The sequence below is a fragment of the Carya illinoinensis genome, chromosome 12, assembly GCF_018687715.1.
Source record: "Carya illinoinensis cultivar Pawnee chromosome 12, C.illinoinensisPawnee_v1, whole genome shotgun sequence".
NCBI classification, from domain to species: Eukaryota; Viridiplantae; Streptophyta; class Magnoliopsida; order Fagales; family Juglandaceae; genus Carya; species Carya illinoinensis.
Genome location: NC_056763.1, coordinates 11,641,309 through 11,642,211, shown reverse-complemented (window position 1 = coordinate 11,642,211; position 903 = coordinate 11,641,309).

The following is a 903-nucleotide window of genomic DNA, read 5'->3' as shown; positions in this document are numbered from 1 at the left end:
TTGTATTTTAATTAATATTAAAATTGAAAGATTTAAAGATTTAGTACTATTCTAATTTCTAATTAACATTTTAACATTGACCATCATGGTGTTGAAACGGTGAACATAAGTGTTCGAACATATTAAACCCGTTCGAATGGTAACCGTGTACCATTCGAACGGGTCTATTCCAGATTTTAGTCGTCTTCAACCTCCAAAAACCTCATCATTGACCAACTCATTATAGCAAACAAAAGCACACAATATCACGAACTCAATACAACAAACGAAAACACACATATTCAAACTAAAATGATAATAAGATAGCATAAATACCTGGCTTTGAGAGATGAAATTGCAAGAGACCATACGTTATGCCCAAAGCCTTGAAAATACTCTTCAAAAAGTAGTAAAAATAACCTCTTAATCCTAAAATATACGAGATAGATGAAAGATATTAATATTTGGGGGCTGGATTGAGGGAGAATGGCCCTGGTTGGAAGATATTGCCTCTGGGAGCGACACTTGGAGTGGTGGGACGAGCGTGAGATTGTGAGGTTTTGTTGTATAAATATAGAACATTTACATTCAAACGGTTACTTAGTAAACGTTCAAACGTGAAATTATTTTGCGGGAAAAATTTCCCCCATGAATTTAACGTTCGAATGTATAATAGTACGTTCGAACATTAATATCCTTTTACCAAAATGTTCAAACGCTTATTAGTAAGCGTTCGAATGATTTGAACTATGTTGGTCAGTGTATTTTTTTTTTTGCACTATACCTTTAAATTAAATAACAACATTAATATCTAACATAGTAATATATTATAGTTTAGTAACATAGTAATATTTGATTATAATATATAATCAAGCATATATGTTAATTATATTACTGTTTACTATAATATAATATAATTAACCA